The 10,913-nt window shown below is 59.3% G+C and overlaps 1 pseudogene; it reads right to left on the bottom strand.

The window, feature by feature from the left end:
* LOC119090034 (exportin-2-like) overlaps positions 1 to 10,913 on the bottom strand; it is a 115,943-nt pseudogene that overhangs the window by 23,430 nt on the left and 81,600 nt on the right.

The raw sequence follows: 10,913 nt of genomic DNA on the forward strand, positions 1-10,913 counted from the left end.
ATGGCTTCATCGGAGCATCAGCTGATCACACGCACCCGACAGGTTATCAGATCCAAGGACCCGCAAGAGCCGCACAAACTGATCCAGCACCTCCCTGCGCACGTGCACTAAGCTAACCGACAGCACCTTCGGTCTACTGTTCACTGAAAACACGCGGCAATGCATGGCACCAGTTCCGAAATAATGTTCAAATTGTGCCTTTCTCCCCATTCTGCATGAGTTTATGCCAATTTCACCTTCGCCCAGATTTTAAGTGATCATCCGTCATACGCCGAACACGTTTCGGACTGGATGGTATTGTGTAGCGGGTGGGTACTATGTTCGAAAATTTTGACTTGTAAAGCCTGTATGCATTGTGGAGTAACGGTGTCTGTTATGAGTCACGGCGAATAAATACAAGTGGTGTAAGTCGCAAGTGCCTCCTGTTTCTGTCCTCTTGATCCTAAGAAAATGGCGTCCTTTAACGCACAAGTGGTTCGTGACATTGCCACAAAAGCTGCGCAAGGCAACTCTGGCGTTTCCAAAGCTTCTATCGTCCGTTACCTCAACGATATTACATTGACCCGAATGATCGCTAACAATGTCTTGAAGCGTTTGGAGACCAGAGGGCATGCTCGGCATACCGGAGACGGTGGAAAGCCGGTGAACATGACGCAAGGACGCGGGTGACGGCTGGTGAAGAAGACTGAAGCATATTGCATCGCTTGCCAGCAAAGTATTTTCGCCCATCACGGTCATGTCAAGAAATACTATAGGGGGAACGTAACAGCAAAGAAAGCTAGCAAAGGCGCGCGAAGTTCCTCGAAATCAGAGCAGGCGTTGGAAGACACGCATCCGTCGCTTGTCCAGAGGGCCGATGTCAAGCAGGCAGGCCAAAGACATCGCGATGGACGAGTCCCACTTCACCTGTTCTGGCGACTGAATGCCGGAATTTCCGGAGTTTTATACACTCGCTGGCGGAAATACCCTCCCTAACCAGACTCAAGGAAGAAAGCAAGCGCCCAAACAAGCTGAAGGTGCGACCCGTTATCAGCCCACGTGGATGATCGTGTTGATGATCACGTGGACGATTACCCAGCCCGTGATCATGCAAACCAGGAAGAATGTGGACGGGCCAACATGCCGTCAGAATCGCGCGCAAGAGATTCTCTCACGTTGTCTGAGAATTCACTCATGTGATGACCAGCACATCTTCCGGCCAGATCACACAAGACACATAATGCACAGGGGACGCTGTCATTGCTTCAAGAGGTCCGCGTGCAGTTTTACCGAGACAAGAGGAACCAGCGCTACACTCTCCAGCTCCGAACATGCTGGATCTGATCAATGACCCAATGTATGAGGAAGACTGGCAAGCACGACCGGACGAGCAGTTGAGGGCCAGGGTCCCACAAATCACCGGCAACTTAGCCCAGAGGTACCGCGCAAGACGACGGAGAAAGCTGCGCACGTGCGTCTTGCGCATAAATACGGTGCCACAACGCTGTGGGCCTGATCTCATCGTACTCTCCATTAGGTACAGCTCATTTTTGAACATTTTAATTTTAGCTTCCATGGACGACATTTACTTTCCATACGAACTTGCACATCATCCGAAGGCATAACACTCACCCGTTACGGTCGTGTTACAAAGCTACATTTGCCGTCCATTACGGACGGTGGTTCTTTAACCAATTGTTTAACTGCTTTTAGCTTCGGTGCAACATTCCGAGGACGGTGGTAAGCCCAACGGTGGGCTTAACTTGACACGGTGACGGAAACATGCAGGCGGTGAACCCAGCCGCCGAGCTGCTCTTTATTTTGCCATGCCCAACAGGTCTGCTGAGTCCAACTGTTTAAGCAACTTAGCCATCGATTTCGCTCCACTGTGAATAGTTTTCTTGATCCAGTGGAAACGAGCGACTTTTCCATGCGGACTGGCCGAAATAGCCCACTGGCCAAACCCGGCGGCTACAAAAATGTGCACTGGTTGACGAAGCTGGTCAAAACCACCACGGTTTAAACCACGCGAGGTCTTTCGTTCACCAGCCTTGATTGCGGCTGACCGATGGCCCACCAAACACTGTTCCAACTGCGGCGGGTCGAGTGGATGGCGTGCCGTCAGCTTCCACCAGCTCCGCGCAGCCAAGCAGCGTCCCGGCCGCACCGCTCACGGGACCGGCGCGGCGGACGGCCGGGGCGCCGGAGCAGCAGGGACAGGGCCCGCGCGCGGGCGCGGCGCCGCCTACCTTTGAGCGGGTCGTGCGGCGGGACGGGCGCGAACAGCAGCTGCGAGAAGGCCGCCTGGTAGCCCTGCGACTCCTCCACGTCCCGGAAGTGGGCGTCCTCCACGCCGTCGTCCTCGGCCTCGGGCAGCTCGAACAGGCCAATCAGCGCCTGCAGGATTGGACCCCTGCCGGCCCAGGCACCAAAGCTGAACTGGCATTCTACAAGCACCGGCTGTTTCGCTTAATAGATCATGCATACGAAATTCAATTACACACATGGAAAAATGATGAGTTACGCCTCATACAAATCGGGTGCTAACACCGGCCTCTCCAGAAGCCTAGCAGTAACGATTCGTAGCTGTCTGTCGGGTCCCGGCCCCGTGTGGGCCTTGGTCCTCACATGGTCCCCAGCAGTCTTTCCGGTCCCGGCCCCCATGGTGGTCCGGACTCTCACACGGTCATCCAACAGCCCGTTGGGTCCTGGCCCCTGTGGCGGTCCGGGCCCTGACTCGGCCCTCAAGCAGTCTATCGGGTCCCGGCCCCATGACGGCCTGGGCCCTCAAACAGTCCCCCAGAAGTTTGTCGGGTTCCGGCCCCTGCGCCGGACCGGGCGCCGACTCGGCCCGGGTCGGTAGCCGTCCTCCGTGCCCCGGGGCCCGCTCAGAGCCAGCCCGTACCAGTACTGGGTGTACGGTCCGTCGAGCAGAGCCGGCGTGTCGCACAGCAGGTTGACCATGCCGGCCGTGCACACCAGCTTGTCCTGCGAGCCCGAGATCTTCTGCGCCTCCAGCACGATCAGCCGCTCCACAACCATGCCGAACATCCTGCGGCGCAGGCGGGCGGGTGCAGACCGACGGGCCGCCGGCGACCGGTGACCGGCGGTGCCGAAGGCGGGCGGCCGCCGGCACAGGCAGACAAACGACAGGCGACGGCACAGCACAACGGAGACGGCGCAGGACATCGCTACACTCGGAGAGCCTTAAACACTGTGGACCGAGCTGTGATAAAATGCGGTTGGCACGGAGCGCCAGCAGGTCATCTGTTCGACAGATAGCCTCGGTACATCCTAGGAGTGCAGTCTACCTCGCCCTCCCCAAGGAGTCATCCCCCACCTCACCCCCACCAGACCCACATTCCACGCTAACGTGCATCTTTCTCCCCACACGTCACCCACTTGGCTTGTACGGCGTCAATGGTCTCCACCAGTTTCTGGCCACCCCGAAGGTGCGCGAACAGGAAGATGAACACCAACAGGCTCTTGACGAACTTGACCGTCTTGCTGCTACTCAGCCGCTGGAAGAGCAGGAAGAACACCTGCCGCGTGTAGGGCTCCATGCTGGACCTGCCGGCACGCAGTCAGTGATGATGATGACACGCTACTGATGGCGCATTGGTAGCGCACCGATTCTCGGGTCCATACACCCGGGTTCAAATCCGGCACATGGCGCGATATTGTAGTGGCGCCATGGCGGCAACCATCGCGTGAGAGGAGGCGCCGGCAGTGAGCTCGCCTATGCGGCAGTCGCTGACCATTCGGCGCTCGATGCGGTGACCTCACAAATGGGGTCATTGGTCAGCTGGTGACCTGGCCCTGTCGCAGTGCGCACTTCTCCCGGCCACACGGCTTGTGACTGCGGCAGGTAGACCGAAAGCGTGGGGATGGGAGGACTGAGTCAAGTGAGAGGAATGCAAAAAGTGAACTTGGTCACTGCGGTCTGTCACGAAAAACAGCAGCACACGCTTGGATGACAAATCAAACAAAAAATACCGACTCGAACGGTGGATAAAAACAAAGTGAATTTCCCGTTAATCATGGCAAAAAAGGATTCATGCTCACACCTGGGATGCCAGGCAGCGCGGTGCTGACCTGGACAGAGGCTGGCAGCAAAACTGACAGCGGGACAGCGGCCTCAGCAGAATCATACTTACTCTGGCAGCGCTTCGAACAGCGCGCTGACAATAGCAAAGCCGTGATGGTCGTTCACTCTGCTGGCTATCAGCTTTTGGAACACGCCGAGCAGGGCCGGCTGCGGAAGACAGACCCGACGTAAGACAGGGAGCACGGCGAGCGGCGGAACACAGACCCGACGTCAGACAGGGAGCACGGCGAGTAGCGGAATACAGACCCGACGTAAGACAGGGGGCGCGGCGAGCGGCGGAACACAGACCCGACGTAAGACAGGGAGCACGGCGAGGAGCGGAACACAGACCCGACGTAAGACAGGGAGCACGGCGAGCGGCGGAACACAGACCCGACGTAAGACAGGGAGCACGGCGAGAAGCGGAACACAGACCCAACGTAAGACAGGGAGCACGGCGAGCGGCGGAACACAGCTCTGTACGGGGAGAGGGGATGGCAGTACAGTTCCGGCCTAACACAGCGGGACGAGGGGCTGAGGGGTGAGGAGTACCGCAGGGAGTAACACAGCACAGCCGGCCGGCACGGGAACCGGGACCGGGAACGGCAGTGCAGGCTGACGCGAGACGGGGAGCACGGGGCAGCCCCAGAGCACAGCCCCACGCACGGAACGAGGACGGTAGTACACACCAGACGTAAGCAGGGAGCGCACGCAGACCGCACGCCGAGCACGACCTCTCAGCGTATCACGACCGTAACACATTCGTTATCTTATTAATGGCTGAACAAGCACGTGAGATACTCACACCCAAGAAATACGAAACATCCAAGAAAAATGAAATGGCTTAAAACACGAATGTCTTGTAGCCCGCTCTGAGTAGCGTCGGTTACGTAATGGACGTTAAGCAATAGTGTTCGATTCGACGTGATGCATGCCGGGCGGTAAGTTTCTTTTTATCGTTACGGCAAGCTTCTTTCTATAATCACGGCAAGTTTCTTTCTATCGTCATAAAATATGCGGGTCATAGAACCCTTTAGACATAGCCGTCCGTGCTTCGGCAGCCCATAACGGTACACGCATTGGACGCCATGATGTGCAAATCTGCGCATTCGGGATGTTCCGTGAGGTTCGCCTAATATTTGTGGTGTCTGATGTTCGGGGCAGGCCATTTTATAACCTCACAATCAGAGCGGGTAACCGTAACCCTCCGGCTTATCCGCCCGCTTCGCGCAGATAGCATCACACTTAGCCTCCAACGCAATACCATGCGCCATGTGCTGAGATGTGGAAGCTCGGGTGGTTCCATATTTTGGTATATGTTTAACGGATTCTAAGGTTCTACAGCGATTCTAAGCGTTTTGTGTCTTCGAGTGTCCTGACTTTAGGTGCAATATATTCGTCCAGCCTTGTTCACAAGTGACTATGAGCACAGCTTTCACATAAGTCTATCCCTCCATCGCGCACCAACCTGTCCCTTCTCTCCACACCAGCCTGTTCCTCCTCCTCCTCCTCCTCCTCCTCCTCCTCCCCCCCCCCCCCCCCCCCACCAGCCTGTCCCATCGCTTCGCAGCAGCCTGTCTCTCCTCCCCTGCACCAGCCTGCCCCGCCTCTCTACAACAGCCCGTTCCATCATTTCGTAGCAGCCTGTCTTGCCTCCCCTGCCCAGACTGGCCCTCGGCTCCTCACCAGCCTGTCCCACCACTTCGCGGCAGCCTGTCTGTCCTCCCCCCTGCACCAGCATGCCCCGCCTCTCCACCACAGCCTGTCCCACCGCTTCGCAGCAGCTTGTCTCTACTCCTCTCTACCAGCCTGTCCCTCGGCTCCTCACCAGTTTGTCTCGTCGCTTCCAAGCAGCTTATCTCTCCTCTCCTGCACCAGTTTGTCCCTCGGCTTCTCACCAGTTTGTCGACGCGCAGCAGGGCCTGTGGGTCCCGGCGCACAGCAGCCGGTGATGAAGCGCACCAGCGGCGGCACGTTGCCCGTCTTCTCCCAGAGCACGGGCGCCAGAATGTGCGGCAGCAGCAGCGCCTGGTACGGCTCCGGCACGCTCGTCTGCAGCTCCAGCATCACCGACAGCAGCTGCGGCAGGAGGGACAGCAGCAGGTGAGGTGCCACGACCACGGGATGACGTCTGTCGCTTCATCACAGATGCGTGACGTCAGGGGACGCGTGGCAGCCTATCGCCAAAGGCAGGAGCCGACGAATTGCGGCGGAGGGCGCGGCGCGGCTTCAGCATCCCACAGAGCGGTCAGCGCGGCGGCGTTAAGCCAGAGGACGTACCGTCCCAAACAACGGGGACAGAAAACAACCGCGCTGTGCCTCACAGCTGGAAAAGACTGAAGCAGCCCGTAACGCAGCCGTTGCCAGAGGGCGGGGCTGCGGCGTTCGGCCGGCTGCCAGATCGGCGGCCGCAGCAGTTGAGCGCATTCATCGCCCTGAGGCCGTACCTGGAACACGTACGGCACGAACTCTTGCACGTCCTGCTGCAGGATCGTCTGGAAGGTGGGGAACAGCACGCTCTCGAAGGTGGCCACGGCCGACGGCTGTGCCTTGCACACCACCCTGTCGGCAGACGGAGAGGCGGTCGTTAGCATCGCCTGCCGCCCCGCCGCCGCCGCGGTGCCAGGTGTGGCACGCGCTGGCAGCCAGCGTCGGTCAGCCCCGCGCGCGATAGAGAGGAGAGCAATCGGAGCCTCGTAGCAGGTACAGTACATTCAAAACGGATAGCTTCACTGGGCACCGCCCACTGTATCAAAAGGATCCCAGGATGAAAAACGGAGACATACGGCGCTTACCGTGCAGGCCATGGCACAGCTAAATGTCACGCAGGAACTATAAACTGTGACGATACAGGTTACTTACGCTTCACAAGAGCCATACTCGTGCCGTCATCAGTCAGAGCGCAAACTATTTGTTAGTAACGACGCCGACTTCTATGTGGGGAGAGGGATATGACTTCTGGCTGAAGCAGCAGCCCTGAGAGCTACGATGTCAACTGTAGTCGATATCGCTCTGTCCCAGTTAGCGTGTCGCGTACTCTTAAGAAGCGACACGCACCGCACACTCTCAACCGGCGCGGCTCATCAGGGCTGAGCCGTACCGTATGGAGAGGGCAAGCGTCTCGAACAGTAGTGGTTGAAGTGCGGCTTGCTGGGGTTCTTGGAGACCTGCGTCAGGATGCCGGTCAGCGTGGGCAGCAGGGTTCCCAGGTGCGGCACGGCTGCCTCCTGCAGCGCCGAACACGTGCGCATCACGGCTGAAACGCACACCGACGGCTGTCAGCGACGCATGGCCGGTCATCAGCGTACAGCCGCCGTAGCGCCTCGGGTTTTTGGCCAGTAGTCCCCTCCCCCCCCCCCCCCCCCCCCCCCCCCCTCCACAAGCTCGTAGTTTTTAGTCCGACGGACCGAGCCTTCAGCGGACGGCGTTCGGGCGGCGCAATCCGTTTGGAACGGCATCATCGGCATACGACGGCCCAGAAATGGACACAGATTCCGCCAAGGCAGATCACACGCAGCGCTTTTGAAGTAGCTTATTGCCAGGCTGGAGAGCAGCGTAGTCAGTAAAGGTCTATGTGCTGGGGAGACGGAGACTGGGGAGACTGGGGAGAGCCGCTCCAGGTCAGGCGCAGAACGCCACCGCGCCAGACCACGTGCCGCCCGGCGGGAGCGCACACAAGCAACCAGCACGACTTATGACGTGATGGGGCTAATAAAACCCCGCTCCCACGACACCTTTGAACGGGAGTCCTGTCTCTCCAAACCTGCCCGACCTCGGGACGACGGTGGTTCGGCGGTACCCCAACGCGACCGCTGTCGGACAGTGGAGAGGGTCGAGTCCTGCGCGAGGCTGGCGTACCTTTCATGGCATACTCGTTCTCCTGCGACGCCGGCAGACTGAAGATGGACACCAGATTGGCGAACAGCTCGCCGGCCAGCGGCGCCACGTGCTGGCTCTGCACCCTGTTCGGCAGACCGGGGTCACGCCGACATAATGACGGGGAAATGGGACGTGGGTGCGCAATGTAGTGTACACGCGGACAAAAAGAGCGCGTTTATGCACTGTTTCACAGTGAGATGTGTTTCTAACTGGCCCATCATAGACACAAAGACAGGTGCGGACCGCGACGGCCAAGAATTCACATACTCAAATGCCAAACACACGGGGTCGGCGAATACGCGGCGGCACTTGCCACGCATTCAAAAGGAGGCACAATGCTTCTCCGCATTTCGAGACGACAAATGACTACCAAACCCCAGGCTGCTCTGAGCCGTGTGCAAATACTTAGGCTACACCGAAAAGTCAATGTGAATAACGTGGATATTGTTCTGAATTCAATTTAAGGAGTTAATACGGCACATGATTTATTTGCCACGATTTTAGTGAAGTGAATGATACGTTAATGTTTATCGGAGGTTGTCCTTAGTGTGCAGCACAGCTGAGCTCAGCCGATCGCTGTCCCTCAGCATCCACGTGCCATTTTTAAAACCCCTTTGTCTTCATTTCATTAGTCATCCATTTAGATGCGCGATGCCAAGACGTCGGGACCGATCTGACACGAACTCTCCCATACATAGCAGTGAAATGTCCATCCCTCCACCGGGTCAGGCTACTCACAGGGGCGTCTTGTCGGCACTGCGCACCGTCAGCACCCGTTCGAGCGCCATGGCCGCGTAGCTGTGTACGACGGCGGCCGGCGCGCGCAGCAGCGCCGCCAGGTGGGGCAGCGCGCCGCGCACCAGCTCCGGCGCCAGCTGGCCGCGGAACGCCATCACGTACTTGACGGCGTCCGCCTTCAGCACGGCCGACTGTGCCAGCTGGCCGGTCCTGCGGGGCTTAACGGGAGCGGACACTGACGTGGTGGTGGGGGGGGGACACTGACCCGGGGGGGGGGCGGACACTGACGGGGGGGGGGCGGAAACGACGGGGGCGGGCACTGACGGGGGGGGAGATCAAACTGACGGGGGGCGGCCACTGACCGGGGGCCCCGATGCTGACGTCGTATACAAAAAAAGGGGTGCAGATGGAGCGGAACAGGGGGCTCGTCAAGATCTAGAGACGGTGATGCGCAGAGTGCAACGCAGGAGATGTGGAGTCGCGTTTAGCGTTAGCTTTTACAGCGTTGTTTTTCAAGGCGCACCAAAAGATTTTACCGAAGCGACACCCAGCTCTCAAACCGCCGCTCAAACACCAAACCCTTCTATCGGAGCACCACCCGCTAAAGGACAAGCTTGCCTCAACTTAAGACCGGCTGTTAAACCCAGCCGAGCCAGCCGGGACCCCTGATCCCAGTCGAGCCCGCCGCGGGGCGCGAGCGCGTCACATCACACCACATGGCGCCGGCGGCGGGCGGCCAGTCACCTGCAGCTCCGGCAGGATGTGCGTCTGGTAGAACTCGTCCAGGTTGACGAGCGCGCTGGTCTGCGTGACGCCGTGCTTCTGCGTGGAGCCCTTGGCCGCCAGCGAGGTGACTAGGTAGATGGCCGCGTCCTTGTGCTTCCAGTTGGCCGTCCGGTTCTCGGCCGACTTGGCCAGCATCACCTGGCGGCCAATGCTGGTGTCGTAACTTGGCCGCGGCTCGGCCGACTTTTGGCGGGGGGCCGTGGGTTCGAGACTCCACGCATCCGCTCTTCCAACACGATCGACGTGAATCGCCAAGATGACGGGAAAACCATCATATGAGTCATGCAATAATTTATATGCATGCCACTATCACGCCTGCTGATCCCCACCAGCCCAAGATCTCCCAATTTTCCACCGCGAGCAGATGTCATGCATCATACAGTTGCAGACAAGTGGACCGAGCCCCTTCCCCTCCCCTCAGCGGCGACGAACGGCCGGGCGGCGCTCACCTGCACGTATTGTGAGAACTCCTGCGTGATGCGCTGCTCGAAGAGCCGCGACAGCGACTTGACGAGGTCGCAGGCGGCGCGGCGGCGCGTGTCCACGTCCGAGCCCTCCACATCCCGCCGGATGTACTCCTGCGGGTTGTCCTCGAACAGCTCCTCGTCCGACACTGCGGCGCGCCAGCCGGTCAGCGTCAGGGGGCCGAGCAGCGGCATGGGCGGGGCAGTGGCAAGGACGGGGCAGCTGAGGGTGTGGGCAGCGGCAGGAACCAGAAAGTGGCAGGTCAGCGGCAGGGGCATGACAGCAGCAGGAGCGGGGCAGCGGAAGGAGGCGGACAGCGGCAGGGGGCGGGCAGCAGCAGGGGCGGACGGTGTTCCAGACTGTGGAAAGGGGAGGCTGCATGGGCATTTGTTGGCAATGGCGCATAAGGGGGGCGCGCTAAGAAAAGGTCTTGAGCGGCGTGGGCCTGTCAGATCAGGATGACATCCCCGGATGGCGTCAGGAGAGGGTGCTGTTGGAGACCGTAATGAGAGGGTACATGATGGGAAGGGTGCATGCGCGGCTGGCGGGGGAGGGGGAGCATCAGCCTTTCAGCCTGTCTGGAGAACGTGCCAGGGTAGTATGTTGGGGAAGGTCTCGGAGCACATACATGAGGGCGCATACGCAGGTGTCACAGGAGGGCATTAGAGGACTGTGCTGAAAGGACGCTGTCGGTCTGGGAGGGACGTTTGGTGGCCAGTATGTCAGGAGCTCAGCACCAGGTGCAAGATGAGGCTAACAAAATATCCCGCTCCAATGCAGCGGTCGCCGACCACTCGGCCACTGATAACGACACATCACGAAAGCAGCACTGGGCGACAAACCGCACGGACGCCAGGTCCGGTCAAAACAAGACCTCCTCGGGAGGACTGCTCCAGCACGTGATCAGCATTGAGACCCGGCAGTCGAGTCGTCGTCGGCCCCGCCGGTGCGTCCCGTTAATGACCAGCGCCCGCCGGTG

This window comes from Pollicipes pollicipes, unplaced genomic scaffold (genome assembly GCF_011947565.3).
Source record: "Pollicipes pollicipes isolate AB1234 unplaced genomic scaffold, Ppol_2.1 Scaffold_3087;HRSCAF=3621_pilon_pilon_pilon, whole genome shotgun sequence".
In the NCBI taxonomy this organism is placed as follows: Eukaryota; Metazoa; Arthropoda; class Thecostraca; order Pollicipedomorpha; family Pollicipedidae; genus Pollicipes; species Pollicipes pollicipes.